Here is a 27767-nt window from a genome sequence, read left to right on the forward strand (position 1 = left end):
AGCATCAGAGGAGAATGCTTCATGTATTAATTTGATTTGCAAAGGAAGATGAAGGAGAAATTATTTCTTTAGGTATGATGCTTGACCTTAAACAAAGGGGAGTGACTAAAACTGTGATTTTGGTGTCAACAGTTCTCTCCTTCCTCCCTTGTGCTCATCTTGTATTTCTTGGAATAGCACACTCAAACTGCAAGCCTGGAAGATCAGGAACTTGAATTCAGTTACAGATGTTGGAAAAACATGGCTTTCGTACTTCTAATGAGTACAATATTTTAGACACTTATGTCTCAAATAGGTTGTGAAGATTTTATATTAGATAATAAAAGCAACTTAGCAAAACTTTTAACCCTTTCTCCTGAATATGTATGCACTTGATAATTTTTATTCAGGGAGGAAGTATATAAGGTAAGGACCAGGAGAAGGATCTACCGTAGCCATCACAGAAGGTAATGCAGCCCATTATTGTCCTAGAGCTCCTTTTATGGGGTTAACCTGGTTTTCTTAGACACCACTGTCTGTCTTCTGTCAGTTCTGTCACACATTAAATGTCTTTGAGCTGATGAACACTGGAATTATTCACCCAGGGAAGCACTTCCTCACTGACAGGTCTGCAGCAAGTTTTATCCCTGCTCTGTTTCCTATGGTGGCTTGATCAGTCAGGGGGAAGATCCTGAAATAACATTGACTTTTTGTCAACTCTTGAGAGCTGGATTCTGTTAGGTTTTTTCATTGAAGATTACAATAGGTTAATATCACATTTGATGCTTTGGTGTCTACTGTTAGATTAATTCACACAAGGGTGAAGCAAATAAGTGAGCAACAGCTAATAAGAAAATTAAGTTTTCCTCTGTCTTACATAGCTTTGCAAATGATTAATAATTCCATTAATTGTAAGGTGTTTGCATTTACACTAGTAACAGTAAAAGGAAAATTAAATCTTTAGCTAACAAAATGGTGAATTTTTTTTTCTGACATTTTAGGGTAACCCATAAATGGCTGTTCATAAGAATCACACTGAGAATTGTAGAGAGACGTGTTCCACTTTGCTAGATCACCTTTCAGCAAAACACAAGTAATAACTGTAAAGATTGAATCAGTTACTAGTTTTATTACTGAGCAAAATCCTTGCCTCAAAGTCAATGGAGATCTTGCTGTAAAGGTCTGGAGAACTAACAGGTTTTACTTTTTGCATTAAAATTTAGGGCTAATGGTTTCACCACAGATTTTTTTTTTTTTGATGGATACACAGTCACAGCACTTGAATATTAAAAGCTGCTCTATGATCTCCCGAAAGCCATCCTACTGTCATTGCAAGCTTGTGCCATGTTTCATGCAGATTTAAAATTTTCAGGGGACTGCTAAAACTATGCTCTGTATGAAGCACACAGTAAAAGCATGCCTAGGGTGAAATAGATATTCCCAGCAGGCTGAACACCTCTTTGAATGAACTGTCTTTGCAGCTAATAACAGTCTTGAGTTTTTCCTCCAACCAGCCTGTCTCTTGTGCACTGCTGTGCTCTACAGAATTCAGCTTTTTATAATCAAAGGTCTGCATAACACTGACAGTATAGTTAGTACTTAGTCTCCATTTTGCAGCTCTGACAAATACAAATTTACATAATAGTCTTTCATGTCTGTTAAACATCATTATTCATGACAAGCATATTTCCAGCCTTCACAACAGAACAAAACCTGTATTTTCATTGTCCCAGTATATTAAGCTTTCGTTGTACAAAAAATTATTCCTTAATTAGTTTCACTATTGCTAGCTAGAAAGTAAAGAGATATTATTTTCTTCCTATGCATTAACTCAATGACAGCTGAAACTCACCTGAGAACTGAGAAAGAAGGTAACTAATATTCCTGTTTCCAGTCACATACAAGAGCCAGAGAGAAGAGAATGATAACTACCACTGCCAAAATGGGGCAAACTTAGGCCTAGGTCTTCCAGTCTACTGCCATATATATTCCAACACTATTTTCACCTGTTGATATCTTTCCTCCTTTCATATAAAACTTTCTGTCCTCCAGTACATCATTCTTGATTCCGGTCTTCACAATTTAGGTATCCAATAATCAAATATCCACATACTAATAAAATTCCTGTATTTTAATAAAATTTTTAAAGGTTTGAAAATGCAAACCCTGTGTCTAACATATTTCAGGTACTTTAATAAAATTTCAATACTTTATTGTAAATTTTTCATAAATTACATTTTTTATCCAAAATCCAGCTTGCCAAAACAAAAGAAAACACACATCTTAGCACCTAAGAAATGTGGCACCCATTAAAATAACCTGACTAGTCTAAATAAGCCTATATAATTAGTTTTATGAATGTATATGAACAGAACTACAGGCAGTTCTCATCCATGACATACAGACCCTGTATGTGCCAGCATAAGTTCCCTGACTGGTCCTCCAGACTCGTTCTGGCCTCATTACTTGCCATTGAGGAATTTACACAGATTTATCTGTGTGCCTGGATTACTCAGTGCATATGTTGAAAATTTTCCTTTCCCTGACAGAGTATTAAGTTGGAGGAAGACAGACAACACAACCCATATTTACAAGAACACTTTTTTCATAATAAAGCTGTTATTAATAATAAAATCCAGCCATTAATTTTAATAGCAAATAACTACACACAATACATCCACTTCACACAGCTCACTCATGCACGTCAACACACTAACTTGTAGTTACCAGACCGGAGCAACAGCTGAGAGGCCAATCCCAGCCATTTCATCAGGAGCAGAGGATTGTACTGATACGACAAGAGCTTCCAGGCAGGTGTTCAGAAAGTGCTTCAAGCGGTTCCTTGTTTCAACTGGTGTGTAGATATATATACATATATATACAGACACCTGTAGTTCCTGTCTGCAGATAGCAGCCACCACTGTCTTGGATGTGGTGTGAGTCATACATGCACTGTTGACCCTCGTGTTGCTGGTGGCCTTCAACAGATTCAGCTGACTTGCATGCTAATATATCCATACTCGTGGATTCAACAGAATTACTGACCTCTGGAGCTTATCAGGTTTTGGGAGACTTTCAGACATGACCTCTCAGCACACACTTTTCCCCTCTTTGTCTTGCTGTCTTCTGGTGTCTATTTCTACCCCCAGGTCCATAAATACCTATTGAATCCACTCACACTCACACAAAAGAGGCCTTTACAACACACACACAGGAGATCTGATGCTTCTGGGAAAAAGCAGAGCTATCAGGTGGTACCACGTGAACTGTACTGTTATGTGCAGTAGCTGAAGGAGACAAGGGGTGCCAACAGACCTGCAAAAAACAGAGTAAAAGCTACAAATTGTTCCACAGAAAGAACTTTGAAAAGAACCTAAATTTTAGTACCTGTTTTGATCATTCATCAAGAGATCATAGGCTAATTTTTCATCAAAATCAGCTTTGTAGCTTATATCTCAGCATTGGAAAAAGCAATTGCCTTATTTTCCCCCATGGGGAAAAAAGCACAGAAGGATACAGAATAAATCATATTAATTTGTGTAAAATAATTATTTTAATTATTATTGTATTAATATATTATTGATAATGTATTATTGTTGTTATTGTAATAAAATATTTTCTGTGACTGTCATATGCTCCTAAATTCCACCATCATTTAGCCAGCAACTTCTTGGTCCTGCATCATGCTGAGCATTCAACATCAAAGGAGAATACAGCTGTGTTAGCTTGCAGTTATAGCTCTCAAACCACATTACTGCCCGATATCCTTATCCTCATTTTGCAGAGAAGAAACTGAAACACAAAGATAAGTTGTTTGATCTTGGTGGTAGAATCAGGATACATCAACTTATGTATCTCCTCGGAAAACAGTAAATTTTTTCTTTTCTTTTCTTCTTTCTTCTTTTCTTTCTTTTTTCTTTTTGTATGGAGGACTAGAAAGTTGAAGTTACATATTTCTCACCTCTCCTTTAACAGGAAAACTATTCATCCTTCCCAAATTCCCTTATTTTCTTCAGTATCCCCCCCTCTCTAACTTTTTCCCAAACCAATTCTTGGTCACAAGTGATAGAAACCTTCAGTACTAATCTTTCCACTGAAAAGTTCCCTCTCTGGCTTCAGACCAGACTCATAATCTCACAAGTTTCTCTTAGTCCACTGCTTTCCATAATGAAAACAGTCACAACTGTAATAAAAATAAAGTGGTTTTATAATGAAGCTCATAAAGGAATAAAAACTTATGGAAGTCAATTAATAGGAGTCTGATGGCCCCTATTCACAGGACTACACTAAAATTTTTGTCACAGAAGAGAAACTAAGCAAAGTCAAGCAAACATGAAGATAAATTTCACCTTAGTGAATTCTCTAAACATCTAATATCTCACGCCTGTCCTTGTTATCGGCTTTTATTCAAGTAAAATAATCCACTGAATAATTCATGTGAACAGTCTTGATCTGGAGCCTATGTACAATGAGTTCCTTACATGCATTTTGTAATGCATATAATTTTACTTCCATTCTCCAGTCAAAAATAATGTCATTTTGGAATAATTTTTTTGCCAAGAAGCTCCAGGTTCACTTTGTGGGACCATTCCACATTAAACTCACTATTCATGATGAGAAATTTCAATCAACTTGTTCACAACAACATAGTTTCAAAACCAACTAAAGGACACTGAAGAAACAAGCACATTTTAGATTTTGTCTGAATAATCCTGAGCTACTCTCAGTATTTGCCTACCTTTATGGAGCAACATCAGCTGGGTCCCTCTAATGATCTCACGAAAAAAACCCAAAAGGACACAAAACAAGGTGAAACAGTGCTGCTAAGCCCAGTTGAACATTGAGACTGGGCAGTGAAGGTAGTGCATTGCCACTAGATGACAGAGGGTGTCCCCACCTTTGATTTTACCTCAGTAGAAAACAGCAGAGAGGCCCTCTGAAAGCACTGAACACGGCAGTCTCTCCCTGCCTTATCCCCATTACATCACGGATGGGCCTCTCACAACAAGCAGGAGGAAACTGGGCCAGGGACAGGTAAGGTGCTGATAGCCAGATTTTACGTGCACAAATTAACAACGGTTGAGCACTCTATGTGGGGAGAGGGGAGGGGAAAGATGTTCTCAGTCTAATCTGAAAAATACATTGTGATGCCAGAATAGGACTGCTGCGAAGTGAGTGCAGTCATCTGCTTCACTAGCCACGCAGTAAGACCAGTGTCAACAGAAGGTGCCTCATGCTTTCTTTGCCAGGAGCTCAGTTTCCCAGGGAGGAGAAAACATGCTTTCTGCTACACTTTGTAGGTTGTAGGGACTCCCATGCCCTGTCATTGAACCAGTTCTTTGGTCAGGGGTACAATCTGCCGTTCTAAGGCTCCCTGCTTTCCCTCTGATCACCTGTGCTGACCTAGACATACACTAACTTAATATATGATGTAGGCTGAGGAAGAAATTTTGTGTTTAAATTGTTATTTCCATTAAACATTCAGCATACAGACATAAAGTTTGTACAAACACCCAAAGATCTCAACTCCTGCAGCCCAGACTCTACCCTATATATTTTAACAATTTGTGCACTTAAATACATGAGTTTGATATTCTGCCAGCTGGCCACCATTTATTTCACTTTAATGGAACCAGAAAGACATGAAGCAACTTTACAATCTTTATGTAAGCCAAGACTAGCCACCCAGATCTTTTTACATTATAATGTCCTGTTAATCACTTCCCTCCCTAGCTTTGCAGTGTGTTCTGTCCTCACAACTGAGCTGAGCTTGTGGCCAGGAAGATTACCTTACCCTTAAATTCAAAATGTTTTATGTCCTGCTCAGTGATGATCTGGGGAAGTAGATTAACCAATTCAGCAGCAAAAGTCTCCTACCAAGCGAAATTCTCGTCCCTGTTTTCCTACCTGAACCAGCCCTGCAAAACTCCCACCAGCTCCTTGCCTACATCCCGCCAAAGAGACTCAGTAGGCAGTCTCCCACTGCTCCATCTCACTACTCTCCAATAAGCAGAGAATTAACTTCTTGCTTCCTGAACTGCAGCAGAAAAGTTGACAATAGGTGTTAACAGAGAGGGATGGAAATGGCTGTGTGCCCTAAAAACTGTGCACTGTGCATTAACATCACGTCAGAACTGCTGTTTGGGACTGGCTTCCCCATTGCACAGAAGGTACGCTGCTGGCTTGTCAACAGCCGTCCTGCGAAGTTATCAAGTTATGGCACTCTCCATCTGACATGTTGAGAATGTTATTAAAAAAAAAAATCTAATGTTACAAATAACCTATAAACTTCAGTGTGTGGCCAATATACCAGAAGCCTGAGGCAGAGTGTAAGGGTTGAGGCAGTCACAGGATTAGGTCAGCATCCATTCAAGCACTCCCAATAATTTTTTCATTGTCTTCTCCATTAGTACCGAAGATTGTATATATAGGCAGGCCCTGCATATCTATAGAGAAAGCTGAGACACATAGCAGAAGAAAAGCTGGTTAGAGCTCAAACCAGTGGGTATTAGAGGTGCTCAGGTCAGTGCTTACTGGAGTGATGAGAGCTGTTCAAGTCAGCAGTAAATAGCTGTTTGGTATGAGGGTTACAGCTGGAGGTCAGCTGGAGAGATGTAATTGTGTCCATACATGCTGCGCTTCATGGGTTGATAAAGGTAAAGCACTGCAGGCTTTCACAGCTCAGGCCCATTATGTTCTCCCACTGTGCCTAACAGGGACTAATGCCTGAAGCCGCATTGATCTTGAAAACAGAGTTGGGCCAGAGTTGTAATACTCAAGCACAGCCCTTTTCCAAAAGCAGGATGTCTTAACATGAGGCTTGTTTCAGAGCTAACTGCATTGCATTGGCTTTCTGGAAGAAGAGTTCTGAAAGGTTTTTGACCTTTCTTTTTCATCTGGGGCCAAAAGTGTTTCAATCATATCACCCAGTACCTAAACATGAACAGATTCACACTGCCAAGTTTGAGAGCCAGAAGTACCATTTTAAAATAGCAAGCAGCAATCTTTGTGACAGGGCAAAATGACATCAGTTGCCAAAGAATAGCCAACATCACCAACAGACAATACTCACTTGTCCATAAAGCTTTAAATTGTAAATCACAAGATAAGTCCTTGCCTTGACAGCGCTCTGAGAGACCCTATATATGCTTCAAACTCTCACTGCTGTCCTACTGCTGAAATGTAAAAGCCTGGAGTTAACAGCTAACCTGAGCTCAAGAGCTCTTTTTTGTCATCTTCGCGTTGAAAGTATCTGCTGTTGGTCTGTTGTAGGTTGATTACAAGTGACCTCACAATGATTATTAATGTTATGGTAAAACAAATGTATTTGTATGAAGTTCTGTCAAGGTTAAAGACAACAGGAATGAGTTTGAATGGGTATATTTAAAATGGACACACAAAGGAATGTGGAGATGCCAGCCCCATATGCCCTTCTTACCCCAGAAAACCAGTGCCTGCAAGAAAGCAATCATAGATTATGTATGAGATCTCCGCTGAGAAATTACCTTTCTACCTCTGTTTTTGATACTGAGACAACTCCATTCATGTATTTTACGTTCCAACAAAAACATAAATTCTAGATGAAGGAGAAGAGTCATAATTTCCCTCTGATAATCCTCCCTGCTCTCCTAGGGCTACATAAACAAGAAGATAAATGAATGACAGAAAGTCTACTTGAGGAGATCCTTCAGAAGGGTAAAGATGGGTTAATTAAAACAAAGATAAGTGTGCTGAGGTTTTCTAGAGCTAAGAGGAGTTTGGCACCTCAGGAACTCTTGGAGAGGTGTCAGATGCTCAGGATTAAGATTGGCATGTAAAAAGGTGCCAGGAGGGCCTGGAAACAAAGAAATGCACATTAAGACAGGCAGAAAGATGCTCCTCCTGTTTCCTATATGTGTTTTGTTGGGCACCACTCAACAAAGGAAGGCAAATACTTTGCTGAATACATAGAAGGATTTAGTGGGTCTGAGATGCTGATTCCTCACACCGAGACACTTTGCATGCTCTGTGCTGGGAAAGAGACAGAAAACCCCAAATCAGTGTACTTAACCCTCAGAATCTCTTAACAAACAGCAGTGACATGCTTCTGGAGAAAACCTGCACAATCCCATCATCTGGGCCAGGGGAGACAGTGAAAAATTCACTTGGAAAGCATTGAAGTGTGTGGACAGTCCCCACACATTCTGGAGGAGCTGGTTCTTTGAGATCTAGCTGTTGCTCAGTTAGATGGGTCATAGAAACAGCTCTTAATTCCCCCCAAACAGAAGATTAGCAAGCACTTTCAGAAATATTCAGGACCTTGCACTAATTCAGTTTCTGCTGTTTATTCTGCACAGAGATGTTATGAAAAACTCTCTGCCCTCAGGGCGATACAGTTCACTCACATGAACTCACTCATGATCTGACCTGGCAAAAGGGCAATTAAGTTGTTCAAAACCCAAGTATTTTAAAAGTTTGGGGGAAATTCTCACATAATTAATTTTATTAATATTGTTTACACAGCTTTCTAGAGATGGCCTAGCTACATGAAGTACAAATAACCAAATAATTTATACAACAGTAGAACTCACACTTTCACTGAATCAGCTATGCAGGGAATATTGATTAATTCTCTCTTCATATCAAAAGAAACCTGACACTGCACTCATCCATGCAGAAATAGCAAAGGAGGAATTGTGAATTTCTCTGTAAACTGAAAATCAAAGTAATTCAGAAGAAACACTTTGTTACTGTCCATCCAATAAACATATTATAGATATTACAAGAATGAGGATTCACTTTCCTATTCATTCTTGGCATTTGTTTACTAAGTCTTTGAAATTCCTCAGAATCTGATGAAACACGGGCTGGATAAATGGATTGTGAGGTGGACTGAAGACTGTCCGAACTGTCAGGCTCAAAGGGTTGTGATCAATGGCACAAAGTCCAGCTGGAGGCCTGTCACTATTGGTGTATGCCAGGGGTTGATACTGAGGCCAATAGTATTTAACATCTTCATTAATGGTCTGGACAATGGGACAGAGTGCACCCTCAGCAATTTTGCAGACAGTATAAAATTGGGAGGACTGGTTCACACACCAGATGCTTGTGCTGCCATCAGAGGGACCCTGACAATCTGAAGAAGCGGACCAATAGGTACCTCATTAAATTCAACAGAGTGAAATGCCAAATCCTGCACCTAGGGTGGAATAACCCCATATACCAGAACAGGCTGGGGCCTGACTAGCTGGAAAGCAACTCTGAAGAAAGCATTCTACGGATCCTGGCTGAATATAGGCCAGCAACGTGCCCTTGTGGCAAAGAAGGAAAATGGCCTCCAGGACTGGATGAGGGAAAGCATTGCCAGCAGGTTGAGGAAGGTCATCCTTTCATTCTGCTCAGTACTGCTGAGATCCTACCTGGAGTGCTGGGTCCAGCACTGGGCTCCCCAGCACAAGAGACATGAACATAATGGAGCAAGTTCAGTAACAGGACACAAAGATGATTAAGGGATTGAAGCACCTATGATACGAGGAGAGGTTGAGGTAAAATTGTTTACCCTCCAGAAAAGAAGGCTCAGGAGAGATTTTACTGATGTGTGATGGGAGGAAGTAAAGATGACAGAACCAGATTCTTCTCAGTGGTATCCAGTGACAGGACAGGAGGCAATGAGCACACACTGAAACACAGGAAACTCCATTTAAACATAAGAAAAGAAGAGTTTAGTGTGATGGTGGCCAAACACTGGAAAAGATTTTTTAGAGTGGTTATGGAGTGTCCATCCTTGGAGATAATTCACAAACATGAATGGATGTGGTCCTGAACAACCTGCTCAAGTTGACCCTGTTCTAAGCAGGGAGCTTGGATCAGATGGTCCCTTCCAACCTTGTGAATCTCTACTGGACTTTAGACTCCTACCTCAAGATCTATTGCTTTTTGTAGGTAGTAAGCTCCACGATGTGGTTTAAGGAGAAAGACACAAAAGGTACTTCATAGAACACACTATTTCATCACAACTTTAATCAATGGCTGTGTATTGTTCCATGTATTTGTGTATTCTGGCTGATGCCTCCCTATGTATTTTTATATGCATGTAAGTGTTCAGCAGTGTCCCAGATTCAACTTTTTGAGCCATCATAACCTTGTGATCTCTGAGCAGCAGAAGTATCCATATAATGTTGACGTCTAGCTAAGTTTATTTCAGTTCTGAACTCACTGCACTCTTGAAGGTTATTCAGAAACAGAAAGAGGCAAATACAACAATAAAGGAACCTTTATATCAGACTATAGTTTGTAAATTGGGTAGAAATAGCCCTTCAGCTACTTTGACATGTTATTTTACCACTGTAAATCTAAAAGAAAACAACATTCTCCAGGTACACTAACTGATGTCTTCCTTTTTCTTCATTTTCACTCTTCCCTTTTCCAGCAAACACAGCACTATTCTAAGCCAAAACGCAGAAAACTCAAACTACTTACAAGCTAAGTGCCTCCTTGGGCTGCTATCACTGTATTTTTTTTTGCTAACCACATATTCAAGTACACATTTCCTCAGCATCTGCCTTTGTGAGATTGTTTTTTATTATCAATGGCCTCAATTCAGTATTTGTATCTCTTTCTGTCCATAGAATGTAAAAGCCTCAACAATGCAATGGGGAAGGTGAATAAAAATAGACAGTGGATCTTGTTGTCACAGATATGATCTACCCTTTGTGTAGACCTTTCATGCTTGGAAAAGCCAGATGGAAAGACTACCTCCATGTTAGTGGAAGTAAAAAAGCCAAATGTCTGGTGACTAAAAAGAAAAGGGTTCTTTGAGACAGGTCTTCAGATGAAACATTTCCCTTCTTTGGCTAAAACAGAAGAAATATGCTGACCTACAAGGTATTCTGCAAAATTCATCCAACAAAGGGAGCAGAGGTGGAAGTTACAAGAAGTGTACTGGGTCAGACCAAAGGTCTGACAACTTCTCCTACACTGCCTAATAGTCACTGTGTAGTCCCAGAACAGACTCAACTCTGGAACACTTAGCCTGAATAAAGACATCTAAACAATTCTTGAAGTCTGTGCTGCTATAAACAGAGACCAATGGCATATACCTAGGGAAAAGCGTAAGAATAAGGTAGTGATACATCCCATGCATGTGGGAGGAGCCTGGTCTAACTTTCAAAGTAACGGGCTATGGCTTGTGGAAGAACATATTCCAGTGAAGTTATATTACATATACTATGACTTTAAAGGCATTAACTGCAAAGATAGGCATTTATCTATTTAAAACAGACCAAACAGCAGCTGCAATATCCACTTCCATTCCAGATCCCACTACGATCATAAGCCAAGTAGAGCACAGTGACAAGTATGCTGTGTTCATACACCTGTGAGGAGTTCCCAGCCTGCAGTGGAAACTGATGAGCTGTCAACAGTAACACAGTGAGCCCAAAGACATCCCAAAGCCTCAGTAAGTATGAACCTGGGGAATTTGTGCAACTGTAGTTGGTACTGGACAACGTTGTCAGAGACTCCTCCCCTGATGGGTGGCACCTCGACTTTGTGAGGGCCCCATCATTCCTGCAGAATGGCTACGCAAAACACTCAATGACCCCTGCCTGCAGCAGCTCAGGCAGTGCTTTTGAACAGTGACTGGGAAGCCAGCTGAGGAGAAGAAAGAAGGTTGAACCATAACTGAAATGGGATCTCCTCCTCACTAAGAAGTGGTCCCAGAACCCCTCTGACAGGGAGAGGTAGATGGCGACCATACTACTCCTCTCTCTATCAGAGGACTCTGCAAGGGACAGAAAAGCAAGCTGGCCAGCCACAAATGCCTGTGGATACAATGAAATTCTCTGACCTCTCTGTAGGGTAACTAGAGAACTGACACATACTGATCTGTCCTAATTTTTGTGAGAAACAAGCTCTGAACTCTGTGGCTCACCAGAACACAGTGAAAAGCAGGCTCAAGAGGTAAGACCAAATTTGCCATTAGAGAGATCGTGGAAAGCTACTGGAGCAAACATTCCAGATCCTGCTGCAGAACATGATCTCTTCCACACTCTACCCCAGGTGACCCCAAGACCCAAAGTCAGTGGTAGGGTCAGTGGTATGTTCTGACATAAAGATCTCTTGAAATCTCTGAAACAGGGCATACTGCTGGTGTAAAATGATTGTTCTCCCGGTTATTTAAGAATTGAGCCTTTATCTCCTTGGATATAATATAACACTACTTGTTGGCCTGCTTGCATGGGGCATAGAAATCCTGATTTTGCTATGGGGTTATCTTTTCACAAGAGAAACTTTCAGACTTCTTGCTACACAGGTTGATTAAAAGCACTGTTTCTTCAGAGTCTCAGGTTATCTCTCGCTGGATCTTCAGGGACCCTGAAGGAGTTTATCACAACTGCAAAAGACTGCAGTAGAAAGGACAAATACTTAAATAAAAGAGGCTGCTAGAAGACAGGAGGGGTTCAGCAGGGTAGATTGCATTAGAAATAGGACAGCTAAAGAAATTAACCCATTTCAAACCAGGAGAAAGATGGAGAAAGGAGCAGCAAAGACACAGAGATGAGGGATGGCAACTAATGGCAGATATGAAAGTGAATATGAACAAGCAGTTCTTACTTCTGTGCCCAGAAAGATCCTTCTAGAAGCTGTGCTAAGGTGCATGGAGAACAGGGAGGTGATTTGAGAGCCAGCGTGGCTTCACCAAGGGCAAGCCTTGCCTGACCAACCTAGTGGCTTTCTATGATGGAGTGACTGCATCAGTGGACAAGGGAAGAGCTATGGATGTCATCTATCTGGACTTCTGTAAGGCCTTTGACTTGGTCCCCTACAACATCCTTCCCTCTAAATTGGAGAGATATGGATTTGGTGAATGGACTGGTCAGTGGATGAGGATCTGGTTGGACGATTGCATCCAGAGGGTAGTGGTCAATGGCTCAATGTCCAGGTGGAGACCGGTGACAAGTGGTGTCCCTCAGGGGTCCATACTGGGACCAGTACTGTTTAATATCTTCATCGATGATATAGACAGTGGGATTCAGTGTACCCTCAGCAAGTTTGCACATGATGCCAAGCTGAGTGGTGCAGTTGACATGCCTGATGGACAGGATGCCATCCAGAGGGACCTGGACAAGCTTGAGAAGGGGGATAATGTGAACCTCATGAGGTTCAACAAGGCCAAGGGCCAGGTCCTGCACCTGGGTCAGGGCAACCCTCAGTATCAATACAGGCTGGAGGATGAAGGGATTGAGAGCAGCTGAGAAGGAGAAGGACTTTGGAGTACTGGTGGATCAAAAATTGGACACAAGACAACAACATGCACTTGCAGCCCAGAAGGCCAACTGCATCCTGGGCTGCATCAGAAGAAGTGTGGCTGAGGTGATTCTGCCCCTCTACTCCACTCTCGTGAGACCCGATCCGGAGTACTGCAGCCAGCTCTGGAGCCCTCAACACAGGAAAGACATGGATCTGTTGGAGCGTGTACAGAGGAGGGCCATAAAAATGATCCGAGGCTGGAGCACCACTCCTATGAAGAAAGGCTGAGAAAGATGGGATTGTTCAGCCTGGAGAAGAGAAGGCTCCAGGGAGACCTTACTGCAGCCCTTCAGTACTTAAAGGGAGCCTTGAAAAAAGATGGGGTCAAACTTTTCAGTAAGTCCTATGGCACTAGGACAAGGACCTAAAAGAGAGGTCTTACCCTCTACTAAAAGAGCGTAGATTTAGACTAGATACAAGGAAGAAACTTTTTACAATGTGGGTGGTGAAACACTGGTACAGGTTGCCCAGGGAGGTGGTAGATGCCCGGTCCCTGGAAACATTCCAGGTCAGACTGGATGGGGCTCTGAGCAACCTGATGTAGTTGAAGATGTCCCTGCTGATTGCAGGGGGGTTGGTCTAGATGACCTTTAAAGGTCCTTTCCAACCGAAACTATTTTGTTATTCTATGTTGCAAGTGTTCTCCATAGCTTGAGAGCCTTCTAATGGTACAGGATTGGTCAGGACATACTGGAGGGCTTTACAGTAGTGAGAACCAATCTTTCCTTCAGACTTTTGTGGGTTGGATGCATCTGGTACACACCCAGAACTACAGATTTTGGTTCCATTCTTTCCAAAGGATTTTATATGTGGTTCTCACACACCAGAATAACCCTGTAAGATGAACCAGCATGCAGTAAATGAGGGCAACCAGATCTGCTTTAAAAGCACACCACTGCTCAGAAACAAAGCACTAAACTAGATGCTGTGAATGTTTGTTTAAGGCCACTGTCTCTCTCTCTGCAATAGGTTGTGTATCAAGTCTCAACTAGCGTGAAGACTGAATATCCGTCTTTGAAGCATCCTGAAGCTGAACTCCCCTAGGACAAGCCTGTTCACAGATACCAGGACAAGGAACTTGCGAGAGTTCACAGTGTTCTTCCCAGGGCATCTGCCTGGAAAACAGACTTCAAGAGATCAGGCGATTGCTGCATGACCTTCCAGCACATCTTCCTTCCCCTTTCAAATGCCTTGTCTACCACAGGAATCACACTAGCAATACTGACACACTTGTCTACCCTTTAAAAAACAAGTTTTCCCAGAAGGAAGGTAATGAAATAAAAACAGTAAAAGCTAAACAAACAAAACCAAAAAACCCACCACCAAAACCCACCACCACCAAGGAATTCTTAGCCTATTAGCTCTATCTATGCTACATAGATACCAGTGAGGAATTTTATTAACACACTCTATGCTACATGAAAGGTGCTCAATTAGCAGTGTATCTACTGTACATGAAAAACTACTAAAAGCAACGGATATTTCCACTATTATTTAAATTTTAAAAAATTCTTTGTGTAGTATCACCTCATAGAACCAAAATCCTAGAAAGACTGTTTTTAAAAGACGCATAAATGTGATACCTCATGGAATTTGAAATATTTTATAGTTATTTTGTTACAATATTTTAAATGTTATACTAATATTTATAAATATTAAAATGTTATTCTTTTCACCAGTGTGACTAAGAAATTAGTGTTTTGTTGTCAAAAGCCCAGGGATTGAGAGTTTCTCAAAATTTCTACTATGCACAAGGAATCAACACCCAGCAACATAACTTTGTCATAGGAAAAACAAAGCTGAATAAATACTGCAAGTGCAGAGCTTCTGGTAGGAGGATTACACAGCAGAGGGAGCAGTTTCCTTCAGTCACTTTTTTTCCTTCCAGCATTAGCATTGCTGTAGCTGCAAATTATTCTAAGATGTGTTTGTAGACCAGTGTAGTAGTTTTGTTAGACCAAATGTAGTGGTTTAACCCCAGCCAGCAACCAAGCACCACACAGCTGCTCACTCACTCCACCCTGGTGGGATGGTGGAGAGAATCAGAAGGGTAAAAGTGAGAAAACTCATGGGTTGAGATAAAGGCAATTTAACAGGTAAAGCAAAAGCCGTGCACGCAAGCAAAGCAAAACAAGGAATTCATTCACTCCTTCCCATGGGCAGGCAGGTGTTCAGTCACCTTCAGTCATCAGCAGGGCTCAATCCCATGTAATGGTTACTTGGGAAGACAAACGCCATCATTCCGAACGACCCCCCCACTTCTTCCCCGAGCTTTATATTGCTGAGCATGACATCATATGGTATGGAATATCCCTTTGGTCAGTTGGGGTCAGCTGTCCCGGCTGTGTCCCCTCCCAGCTTCTTGTGCACCCCCAGCCTCCTCGCTGGTGGGGTGGGGTGAGAGGCAGAAACGCCTTGACTCTGCGTAAGCCCTGCTCAGCAGTAACAAAAACACCCCTGTGTTATCAACACTGTTTTCAGGAAAAAAACCAAAACACAGCCCCATACTAGCTCCTATGAAGAAAACTAACTTTATCCCAGCCAAAACCAGCACACCAACTATGATAGCTGAAAAAAAGGCCTTCAAGAACAGAAATCCTTTCTGAGTATAACTGAGTACATATTGAGAAAAAGAACCCTGTGTTTATGCAGATAAGCATTGGTAAAGCATCCAAGAGAAAAAGCAGCTGGTACATGTGAAGGAAGAATGTTGTGTGCTTCTGTTAAGGAAAAAGAGATAGATCATTGCTAGTGTGAAACAGTGAGAGTTTGTGGAAAGGAAGATTATCATTCACTATAAAAACAATATCTCTGCTGAGTCCACGGTTTATGGCAACAACATGTGTTCCTAAGATCGTCTGTAGAAAGTATTTTGAGAACAAGAGATGAGAGATCATGGGTGAATCAACCATGTATGTGTTTGTTCTCCACTAGTTGTCTGTGAGAGTTTATTCTCGTATGTAGTCGTTACTTAGTTTGACCTATGAAGTTTCCAAGACACCATTTGGTACAAAGGATGAACAAGGTTACATTCTTGGCAGTGAAAATGCAGCGGCTAGAGGCATGGAAGATTTACTCTGGGAAGTATTATTATTAGTAAGAGACAGGAAGATACTCCAATACAGAATGTATCCAGAGCTGCAGGTTTCATAGGACTGTGTGTATAGAACCTGCAAGAGAAAATGTGCCCCATGCCTTACACAATTAGGGTCACTGCAACACAAAACTATTGTAGTTTACACTATTTCCCACATGAATATGGCAAAATCAGCAAAAAGATGAGAGTAGGTGAACACATTCTGTGATTTTTAGTAATATCTGAAAGCCACTCTTGGTTTCATTACATTTTTTAAATCTTTACTTTTCTGAAAGAGAAAAAAATACAGCAAATTTTATTTTTGCAGTCTTCTGCTTACCAGAACTGTATAGTCATACATGTTTAGTTAGATGAAGCATTAATCTTAGTTGTCTTTTCTTTTACACCCTTTAATTCTTACCAATAAAATAAAACTAAACATTTCACCCTTCCCTTCATTATCTGGCCAAATCAGTTACAGGACTTAAAAATTGAGAAAAGGATCTTTGTTCAACATGTGTCCCAAGAAAAGCTACTCAGTCATCTGTGAAAGTGTGAAAGTGAAAATCTGGATTGTTTTCAATAAACCAAGACAACTTAATCTATAATGAACTGCCAGAAGTCAAGAATAGTAACATATAAGAATCAGTTTTATTGTACCATATCATCTGAAGGTAACCTCCATCCTTTTTAGAGACCAGTGAGCTGGCAGATGCTGCCTGCAGCATCAATTCCTCTAAAGATTCACTTCTCAGGATGGAGGGCATCAGCGTCCTGGCCAAAATCAGTGCAAGTGCCTCCAAGTGTGGCTGATACCTGTACGTGCCCTGCAACTGGCCACATTCTCACATGGATATCCCTGTCACATACAGCAAGGGTACTAACTACCAAGAAGTAAAAACGTGACTCTACACATTCAGTGCTGGAACAGGCAAGAATCACCACAAAAAGTACAAATGGGTGACTGGCCACCACCGTAACCAAAATGACCAGAAACTCCACATACAACTAGTGAGGATCTGGCCCTTTGTAACAGCTGGTTTCAGGCCAAGAAAAAGCTAGACATCCATAGGCATGGCTGTGAATTGGCCAGTCTCCATCCACAAACACAGAAAGCTGCTGCAGTTCAACCCACAAGCGTTCTTGGAATCTGCTTGCTACAGCTATAAAAAAGGTCAAACAGAAGGTGCTCAAAAAAATAGTTATGCTGTGATCACTCTGGCGGCTTTAACTGGGCAGCCAACTCTGCCTTGTGACAGACAGCTGGGAAACACAGCTAGTGAGACACTTATTTGTATCCACATTTAAGCACTTGTGTTTCATGCAAGCACATGAATTGTACCACAGGAATTTAGGGGATGGAGCAGCTGCATTATGAGGAGATATTTCCCTCCTTAATTTGGAGACATGCAGGCTGAAAGGGACACGACTGAGAATTACAAAATCATGAAGGTGGTCGAGAAAGTGAGAGCAGGACTGTTACTCACAAAACCTTGCAGTATTAGGAGTATGGGCACTCAGTCAAACTATGTACAAGATAGATTTAAAAACAGACAAAAGCAATAACTTTCCTTTACAAACACAGAAAGTAGTAAATTTCTGGTCATGTGGGACTGAGAAGGCCAATAGTATCAGCAGGCTAGGCGCAAAGAGCGGGCTATACAAGGAGGATTAATTTACAGACAGCGGTTCCAAAACAGGTAGAGGAATGGGCACAAGTGTACCTCCTAATGATCCTAATCCAATGACTGTGGATGCTGGGAAAGAATGAGGAGAATGCACAATGTGAATTGGTCAGGATCATGTCCTAGCCCCATAGAATACTGCCTGCTGTTAGTGTCCAAGGCAGAAATACTAGTCTAGGTGGGCCATAGGTTTGGCACAATAAAGAACTTACTTTTATGCATGAAGCCATGGCTGGAGGAAGGCCATTGACACTCTATAGTGTCAATGTCTATACAGGCCTAAGAGGCCTGACTCACTGCAGGAGAAGAAGCTGGTGTGGCTTCACCTGTAATAGCTGTCATATCGCATACCATACTGGAAAATTTATAATGCAGTAGGCATACATTTTGAAGAAGTTCTGCTACCTGTTAAAGCATTGAAGCTAAAGTCAGGAAGGTTTCTGGCATTATCCTAGTAGCTTTAACTACTGAAGGTTTGGAAAAATTCTTTTGCTGTTCTCCCCTACGTGCAGCTTTTGTCCATAACACTCCCCACTCCAGAGGAACTCGGTGATGGCACTGGGCTTTGCCCCTGTTGTAGTATGGACTTCTCCACAAAGCTTGCATCCAAACAAGCTTGCCTTATAGCTTCATAAAGGAGGTATCCAATAATTATAAGCCTATCCCTTTCTCACTGTATGACAGCAAAGACTTCTAAAGGAAAAATCTGTTATTTGCCAGCATTCAAACACATGGTGACTTCCTCTGAGCACAACAGATTTCACCTGTTTCCTTCCTTCTCCTTTCAGACCCTGCAGCTGTGACGGATATGTTACTAACTCACACAGCACATGTGCCACACATCCCTTTGTCAACCTCTCTCCCTCTGCACCCCTGAAGAAGTGAAAGGAAATAAAGCTGGGCAGACTCATCTAAACGTATCCGAGGCCCAATCAAAGATTCATGAGACCTGACAGGCTGACATAGCTACTGCTCTTCCTAGGTATTAAATGCCACCTCTTTTCTCAAAATTTTCCATAGTGACATATGTATTTATATACTGTACAACCCAAAGGCCTTCTGGAGCACAGGATTTGCTGTATTACTTTAATTACTGCCTCAACTGCAGTGGCCACTAGTCTAAACTTGACCCAACAACTTACCCAACTTCATACAATAACGGATGGGCGGGGGGAATTTCTGAATATGCTTGTGACCCAGATAAGAGAGAGATTGAGCTAATTTCAGAGGAGTCCACTCCTTTCTCAAGTCTGAGGTAATGTCTGCTTCCATTCTCTCTGAAGCCTGCCAGGCCAGTGGGAAGGCACATTTTTCATTACTGAGATCTAAAAAATATGACCACACACTAGCTCATTTCTTGGTGTTCCAAATTCAACCTGAAAGCATAGTCTTGTCTAACACAAGAAGTCAAGCACTGCCTTGGAGCAATAGAGATTTTATCTAGCTACTGCTTCACTGGGAACTGGACAGCTGGAATTTGTCCACAGTATTTGATAGCAAGATTAGTTATACTGGTCCAGTAGCCTAGAAAATGAGTCCTTGGAAATTACAAAAGGAAAGAACCTATTAAAACCACCCATTTCCTCCACCACGCATCATACAGGTATAATCCACTCTGTACTCTTAGACAGAATCCATTCAACAAGTTTGCCTGAGCTAGCAGAGACCTTGGCTGGATGATGGCAGTCTAGTCCAGGACTAGAATCCTTCCCAGCCAAAGTGAACAGTGTCAACTCTTCCAACAGGGAGAGCAATAAATAAGAAAGTTAAGTTCTCAGCATAAGAAAACAGTTGATCTTTACTGAAATCAATTTCTTTTCAAATAATTTTTCCTCACAATTGAGCTATTCATGAGATAACTTCCCTCCAACACCCTGGGAAAAAAAAAATCAACCCGTAAACCCATATGATCCTAACATCATTCCGGTTGTGGGAAAGGGTTATCCATGTAAAAATATTCCTAAAAACAAACACTGATATGGAAAACAGAAACAGGAAGACATTAGAACTCGTTGAGAGTAACCAGGCCTTCGCAATAGACATCAAACTCACTCCTTGGAATTAGTCATCAAGCAAGAAAGTTACTGCTCACCAGAGGCTGACAGCACACAGAAAAATCTGCACTGATCAGAAGTGATCTCTAAATTTCAGGTTTTATAAATTCTAAATTAATCCCAGGCCATTTATTAGGAGTTGCTTTACTTCTCATTGTCTTGAAGGAAACAAAATTTAATTACGCACATTTTCATTACTAACCACTAGATGTCACTCTCCCATTTTGTTCTCGTGCCTACGACCTCTGTAAAATTTTAACCCGGGGAAAAAAGCTAAATAATCACTCTACGGAGAAATAGACAAATGATCAAATATGGCACCGAGCTTTCACAAACACAGCCTCTTTGTAAGCCTGAAGTAAATAGAAGCTAGCTTTTAAATACCCACAGGCCAATGTGTTTTGGAGCTGAGGCTTAGATTCAGCATCACTTCCAGTTGGAGAAGGTGAAAAATATAACCTCCATAGCTATAGGTACAGACTTATTAACTGTCCGATTAATTTCTGATTCAAACACTAACAAACTGAATAACTTGGGTGGAAAGCAGCACCTCCCAAGCCTCTGCAGAGTCCATTATACTCCGAGTGTAAGCCTTGAGCCCTGCAATATATTCCTTATACAATATTCCCTTGAAAAACGTATCTTTTTAGTCCACAGACAGCTAAAAATATCAGCCCTTTGTACTACACCTTAACTTCCATGTAAACCCAACCCTACCTCCAAAATCTACAGTAATAAATTCTCTCCTCTGTATAAATAGATGGCACTGTGTAGCATCAAACACATTTAATACGATACCTAAAAAAATGTAATGCATTAGTGAATGCAAAAGCATCATTACTAGGAGATTAGCAGGTTTCAGCAAACCAGGGTAATAGTGAAGAACAGCGCTGTAAAATTCTTTAAGAGTAGGGCTCCATTTGTTGTAATTTGGCTGGGATTCTCTTCAGAATACTTCTTGTGCATTGGTTTCTGGTCTTTGGCATCCTAATGTGCCAGCTTTCTTCTAAGAAAGGAGGCATATATGGGAAGGAAACAAAGAGGAAAGACTGGGACATTGGTAAAATAAAAGCAGAGCTGTATTCTAGACCACTTTCACCCAGGGAGAACTGAGTTTGTTCAGCTTTGAGAAAAGGAGACTTAGAGGGGATCTCATCACCCTGTACCTGTACTTAAGGGGCAGCTACAAAGATGATGGAGACTCCCTTATTAAAAGGAGTCACATGGAGAGGACAAGGGACAATGGACACAAGTTGCTCTTGGGGACATTCCAATTGGACATGAGAGGGAATTTTTTCACAGTGAGAACAGTCGACCATTGGAATAATGTCCCCAGGGAAGTGGTTGACTCCACCACATTAGACACTTTTAAGATTCAGCTGGACAGGGTGCTGGGCCTTCTTGTCTAGACTGTGCTTTCGGACTAGATTATCCCTGAGGTCCCTTCCAACCTGTGATTCTGTGTGATTCATATTGGGAAGTGCATTTTCTTAAGGGCCTATATATTTTATTTCTGGAAAATAGACTGGAGAAAGCAGCTAATAATAAAAGTCCCACTTATAAATCACCTTGTCTGAGCATCTCCAGCTTTAATGGGTAAGTCCATGGCTCTGCATCAACCTCCTTAAATTTAGGTCTTCAAAACTTAGTATATTTTAACAAGCAGGAAGTGCACAAACACCCTTGAAGTCAAGCAAAGTGCAAACTAGGACACTATTGCAGCCTCCCTGGTCCTTTTCTTTTGTAATTTATAACTCAAGAGTTTGGAGAAGGAAATGCTGCTGACTCCTACAATGCTTTTCAAAAAGTTTTGTTCTCTCCACAAGCTTTTCTACTTTTCAGAGAATTGCTCCCCCATGAGAAATTTTAATGGAACTCAATTTTTAAAACTGCATTTGGAGTTTTTCAGCCATTCTCTACATTTAGGTAATGATGTTACTGCTAAGGTAAAGGTAGGATTTTGGCATAAGGAACACTGCAGCTGCACCCACTGACACTGCAGTTGCCTCACACTTCCTGTGCTTTCAAAGATGGGACAGAATGCCACTGACAAATGCATTGTGCAAACAAGAAAATGCTTCCACACTGCAGACAGCACAAACCCCCCCCCCCCACCATTTTCAAAATAATACCATCTTTGCATTGTCATCAGTTAATAAATCGGGCACAATAGGACTATGAATTAGCAGCAGAGGGGGTGGGGGCAGAGGCAAGAACCAGGAGACTTACACTGACAAAAAGAATGTACGATTTCTTAGTAGAAAAAACCCAACATTTTTTAATGAAACATTTTATTAATATTCTTCTAATTAATTCCTCAATGTATAACAATTTCATTCAGTCTATGATGTAATAGGGCAGACTGATGCATTCCTACTCTAACTTCAGTAAAGAAAAGCAAAATGGAAGTCTGAGCCATCAAAATTTTATTTCCAACAGTGAAAAATGAACTAAGCATTTCCTTCGCATAACTAATCCCATTCCAGTCAATTCTCTCCAGTCCCCAAAACCCATCTTGTTACAGGAATTAACCCACTTTCCAGAGAACACTGAAGAAGTCTTTACAGATGCACAGAATTTTATTCACTTAAAATTTATGTAGCCTAGAAACAGAAGGTTGGCTTGCTGCTTAGGAGAAAACTCCCATTAGGTCCCTGCTCTGTCGGTACCTTCCTGTGTCATCTTGGACAAGTCATTCAAGATGAGTTTACACCTCACAGCAGAGAACGATGTAGAGGCCTCTGAGCTGCGAGTTCCCAAGCCAGGAAACACATGCAGCACAGTGCTGCCGTACCAGCACGAACCAGAGTCAGCACTGGTACGTTCAGATATCATTGCACAGAGGTGGTTCTAAACCAGTTACCTGGCTCACTCCACTGAGCGCACTGCTTGAGGTCGGTGATCACACAGCCTGCTCAGGTGTCTTTTCACCTGTGGTAAAAGCACCTGCTTAAGTTCTCAATCTCATTTCCCCATTTGCAGAAAGGGAAGAGTAGCACTCATGCTTTGCAAGGATGCTGCAGGCATACAAACAAGAATTAACTGGGGAAGCATGGACAGAACAGAGTACCAGAAAGGAGGGAATGCAGCACAGGTCTCAAACTCATGCAGCACTTGAAAGTTTCTTTGCTGCAATAACTTTATCCCAGGCTTTAGGAAAAAAACCCATATCTATTACCACTAAATGACAAAGTTAAAACTGGAGACACTAAGGACCAAGCTGTGAACTGAAAACTGCTCAGGACCAATTTGACAGAGAAGGTAATAAAAAATTTCTTGAGGACATATCTTTGCTCTTGGGAAATGTCAGTTTACTGAAATTTCTTGAAGAAAAATTAATTTCTGCTAAGAAAGGTTACTCAGGTTCAAGGAGGACTTTCTGATCAAACCAAAAGGGAGAGGCACCAATTCCAGAATGTACTGATGATCTGCAGAGTCAATGATAAGACAGACTTAAGTTCAAATTGCATGCATGATGAGACTTGGCACAGGGAATTGAACCTAAGGCTCTACATAAGTTCCTGACCTAGCTAGTTTGGGAGTAGTCTCTTTTGTGTGAATAACTGAATGCTCACTCTGACCCACATATGAAAGACTCACATTATAGCCCAAGGTCAGCACACCTGTTTGGATGCAAGAAGTGTAAGTTTAAATTTCTATTTCACACAAAGCATTGTTGGGTCTAAAAGCAGTTCTTCCAGAAACCTAAATAAATACCTTGCATGTTGGTGTATTCATTATTCTGGTTCTAGCTAAACTTTTCAGAAGTGTCTGTTCTGTACCAGTGTGGAACAGGAAAAATGTTTTACAGGATAGGACCCTGTTTTCTCTCCACCTCTAGAAAATACATCAGATAGACAGAAAGGAAATTAAGAATTTTATGATAAAAGAACCTTCTAGCTTTATCCAAACGCTCATTGGAGAAGATCATTAACTTTAAAATCAGGCACACTTATCTTCAGTTTATGTTCCACAATTTTTTTGCTAGTGTAACTCCAGGTTTTAACCGAGCTATGTCTGCTTAGCATTCATACAGAAGAAAGCAGTGTTAACTCTTTTGTGATTCCTAACACTGGAGTTTTCCACTTTTCAGAAAACAAAGCTCCTTTTCCTTAACAGCTAAGTAGAATACTTTATACCTCTTAGCTGTTCAACTTCCTTTCACTGAAGTTTGATGTGAAACCATACCAGTCTATGGTCTTTCTCCGAAGGAAGTAGCTGAACTTCAGAAAGCATTTCTACTCACAGTTCTTTCACTTGTCACCCAGGTATCATGGTGTTTTTTCTCTTCCCTATTTGGATGAATAAGTTTTCAGAGGCCACTTCTGCACACAACCCAAAACTCTAGCTTTTGGTCTCACACACCCTGCCTCTAAGCTGGGGTGGCACAGAGTACACAAGATGATGGGCTGTTTGCTTCCTTTCGCAACCCTGAAACTCCACACCTATGGTCCCTCCAAGTCCCTTTCACCAAGCAGAGTTATTATTAAGAGCAAATTAGCAACTACAAATAAAACAGTCCAATCGTAAAGTTCCAATCACCATGTATAGTCCTCTCCTTGTTCCAGCCATCCTAACCTTTCAGACTTCTTGAGTCCCAGTGCATGTATTTCCACATGTTGGATGACACATGGCACGCGTATCCGCCGTATGACAGACAGGATGGAGAAGGACGAGAGGAAATGGCCTCAAGCTGCGCCAGGGGAAGATTAGGTTGGATATTAGGAAAAACTTCTTCACCGAAAGGGTTGTCAAACATTGGAACAGGCTGCCCAGGGAGGTGGTTGAGTCTCCATCCCTAGAGGTATTTAAAAGAAGGGTAGATGTGGTGCTTGAGGATATGGTTTAGTGGTGGACTTGGCAGTGATAGGTTAGCGGTTGGACTCTGATCTTAAGGGTCTTTTCCAACCTTAACAATTCTATGATTCTATGATTCTATGCCATGCCACAATGTGCTGGCTTATGTGACAACTCAACAGGCCAATGATAAAGGAAGATAAATGCAGAAGTTTCACACATTTGCTGACATTTGATAACTTGATTGGATCTAAGTATCCCATCTCTTAGATCTGACCCACACAGGAAAAGTAATCAGTATGACTGCACCTGAACAGGAAAATGTGTGCAGTCACTGTATCAGTCTCTGATGAAGTCATTCTTAGCTGCCCACAGAACAGGGCTCTTCTAGCACTGCTATGCCAATCAATCTCCCAGACAGACTAAAGGTTACATTGGGATTGCAATCAAATAACAGAAGCTTTGCTGTTATCTTCAGAGATAGCCCTGATTAGAACCTAGGCAAAAGCAGAATTAGGGGCAAAGGTAGAATTCCTGCTCTGGACAAAGATCTATTGCAGCGTATGCATACTGCTCAGCTGTATACTGATCTCATGAGGGCTTTCAGCACCGCCAAGAATTTCATCACACAAAGACATTTGCATGAACAGGCTAAAGGCAGTACCTTTGTGAGCTGGAGAAAACTAAAGGAAACACCACACAAACAAAAACCACCACTTAAAACACGAGTTTCAATCCTCTAACTGAAACAGCTTTAAAACAAATCAAACACTTAAAAAAGGTAGTTCACATAGTGTGTAAAAAAAAAAAAAGATATTACAAAGAAAACTTCTATCAAGTCACTCTGCTCTGATGTTCCACCCTGGTATATAGTAGTATTTCTCTCATTTAAGTGCAGTAACTGGAATCGAAAAGACTGTTTGTATGAGCAAGGGTCATTCATGGAAGCGAGTTGAGCTTACTTCACCATCTAGAGAGCCTTTCAAATTGCCAAAACTCTCCCCACCTTCAGTGGTCAATACATTAGGCCACTGATTTTCAAGCACAGAAAAAAGGGACGTAAGAGATTTTAACAGGTCATATAGGTTCTTCCCCCTCCTCCCAAAAGCAGGTTCAACTCTAAATCATAGAATCATTTAGGTTGAAAAAGTCCCTTAAGATTATCAAGTCCAACTGTACTAATTCCTGACTGATGGCTGATGAACAGTGCTTGAAACTTTTCAATGATATGGACTCTGTATTATGCTGAGGCCATTTCTTCCAGTCTTTCGCTGTCCTTATGTAAAGTTTTTTCTAATATATAACCTGACTCTCATTATATTTTAAAGATGTGTTACTTCTTGTCCTATATACCCTAGAAGTGTAAGACATGCCTCTCTTCAGGGACCTTTTCTATATCTAAAGGCTGTATCCTCTCAGGCTTCTTTTCCCCTAGACTTAACAAATTCAGCTCCCCCACTTATTCCACACAAAAAAACAAGGTACTGTGGATTCAAATTAACACCATATCTCACATAACAATTTTGCATAGGCAATTTGCAACTAAAAAGCTATACAGGTTTCCTCCCCATTCCTTCACTGAACACAGCAGCTCTGCTAACTTGGCAGGTCAAGGCCGTCCTGGACCCCACCATGACATCCCTTGCAGCCCATACCTCACTGCAACGGGACTCAGCTAGGCACTGCGCGGCCCCAGCACAGTCAGGGAGCTGCAAACTTCACTTCCTGCCCTTCAGCTCCTCACCTCCTCTCGTAACTGCCACCAGAAGATTCAAGCCTGGATGAAAATATGAGAATCTGCAGGAAGTTTCCTACAGGTGCAAAGGAATCAGTGATACATCGGAATACAGCTCTCAGGAGAAGAGCCCTTAGAAAGTATGTTGCAAGCTACCCAGTATGATACAGAGGCACTGCGTGACCCAATTGCAAAGTTCTGAAAAGCAGTTTAGACAAACTACAGGTCCTTTTGAAAGCAGCTTTCCAAACACACACAGGATTAAATAGAATTAATATGTAAAACACCTTGAAGGAAATTCAGTGTGTTTTGGTAATAGCTAAATAAAATAGGTTTAAATTAGTTAATTAAAATAAATAAAATGGGTATTGAAATAGCCAAAGTAATTCTGGGAAATAGATTCAGAAAGACGCTGTTTTGTCACATGAAGCTTTTAACTGAGCTCTTTCAGGAACACAGAAAGAGAACCCACTCCAAAACTGTTACAAAAAGAGGAAGTTAGCAGCACAGAGAAGCTTAAGTCCCAAAAAATTAGGCCAAGATGGATAAAGACAGCACAACCCCTGCTGTGGTCTAAGCAACATTTAGTGTTATATAGAATCATAGAATCATTTAGGTTGGAAAAGATCTTTAAGATAATTGAGATTTTAAATTAAGGGTTCCAGTGCACACTAAGACAATGTACGTTAACCAAACTGCGGAAATAATGGCCTAAAATTGCCATCTAGAACTAGAAACCTCTGGTAGGTGTTTTAATTGCTCCTATGCAATTCACAAAGTCACTGCTTAAAAAACAGTCTGGTGCTTTTGAAGATTAAAAAAAAAAACCACACCAAACTAAAATGACAGCATAACAACAAATGACTGGCAGAAATTAAGAAATTAAATATCAACCAAAGTGTAAAAGACATTACAAAACAGAAAGGCAACACTATCACTCACTACCCATGTTTACAGAAACAAATTTTGGATCCCCTCCAGTAGAGACAAAACTCCCAATTCCCCCAGAAGAGCAGAGGAAGAGTTTATTTTTCAAGTGCTCTCTACACCACTTGAATACTTTTATCAAATATTTTATAATATATAAAATAACGTATTTATTCAAAGAAGTTCTGACTTGATTTCAGTCCTTTATCGATGTTATTTATTCT

At 40.9% G+C, this 27767-nt stretch overlaps 1 protein-coding gene and 1 long non-coding RNA gene across 7 annotated transcripts in view; both read right to left on the minus strand.

Moving 5' to 3' along the window:
* The window catches only part of ANGEL1 (angel homolog 1), a 164449-nt gene that overhangs the window by 102525 nt on the left and 34157 nt on the right, over positions 1-27767 (minus strand). The window lies entirely within an intron of this gene.
* The window catches only part of LOC142061914 (uncharacterized), a 45662-nt gene that overhangs the window by 15328 nt on the left and 2567 nt on the right, over positions 1-27767 (minus strand). For 2 of the 4 annotated variants that reach the window (XR_012662300.1, XR_012662301.1), the window contains exon 2: positions 2707-3294. The exons of the other annotated variants lie outside the window; for them this stretch is intronic. This is a non-coding gene — a long non-coding RNA (uncharacterized LOC142061914). The remainder of the gene's footprint in view (positions 1-2706; positions 3295-27767) is intronic. 4 annotated transcript variants of the gene reach the window in all.

The sequence above is a fragment of the Phalacrocorax aristotelis genome, chromosome 9 (genome assembly GCF_949628215.1).
Source record: "Phalacrocorax aristotelis chromosome 9, bGulAri2.1, whole genome shotgun sequence".
Lineage (NCBI taxonomy): Eukaryota > Metazoa > Chordata > Aves > Suliformes > Phalacrocoracidae > Phalacrocorax > Phalacrocorax aristotelis.